The 538-nt window shown below is 45.9% G+C and overlaps 1 protein-coding gene across 1 annotated transcript in view; it reads right to left on the bottom strand.

Annotated features, from left to right (window-relative positions):
* Positions 1–388, bottom strand: part of chn2 (chimerin 2) — a 55,962-nt gene extending 55,574 nt beyond the window's left edge. Inside the window, exon 1 of the mRNA XM_076280660.1 lies at positions 1–388. This exon is cut by the window's left edge and continues 703 nt beyond it. The gene's annotated coding sequence lies outside the window, so the exon portion shown is untranslated.
* Between the last annotated feature and the right edge of the window lie 150 nt (positions 389–538).

Below are 538 nucleotides of genomic sequence, written 5' to 3'. Positions count from 1 at the left end.
TGGGAGAATACCTATCACCCGAGTCGCTCTGAATAATCTGAGCTGCACTACTGCAACTTATTTTAATTGTAGCCGACCAAACAATAATTTATCTAGTCTAGGCTTGTGCGCCGGGACCGATTACTCAATAGGGGTGTGCATTTTCGCTATGATTTTGTTTGACATGAACAGTCGTATTGCTTTGTTGCTCCCAACATCCATGCAAGTAAGCGGTGGGTTTTTCTTTTCTAACCAATTTCACTTTATAGCCAAGTTGTAGTAGCCTATGCTACAGCCGCTTGGTTGGTGCTACCGGGGAACGGCGTGCCGAGGGCCTATAGTCTTTCTTCTCATCTTTTATGGGGACTGGTCCGTCTGGCCTCCACAATCATGACAAAACCATAGACTGTATATGTTCTATACAGTCTATGGACTAAACTGATCTGGGACCTGCTGAAAGGCGAACATGAAACAGCCAATCAGCTGCGGCGAACTAAGCGGAAACAAACTTGTACTCCATTTGAGGTTTTGTATCGGGAGAGCCCGCAGTCCACACACA

This window comes from Alosa pseudoharengus, unplaced genomic scaffold (genome assembly GCF_046254945.1).
Source record: "Alosa pseudoharengus isolate Yale_2024_CS ecotype anadromous, Long Island Sound unplaced genomic scaffold, YU_APseudo_1.1 YU_APseudo_1.1_scf_12, whole genome shotgun sequence".
Classification (NCBI taxonomy): Eukaryota; Metazoa; Chordata; class Actinopteri; order Clupeiformes; family Clupeidae; genus Alosa; species Alosa pseudoharengus.
Note: the sequence above shows the minus strand (reverse complement) of the source record. Positions and strands in the feature narration are given on the sequence as shown.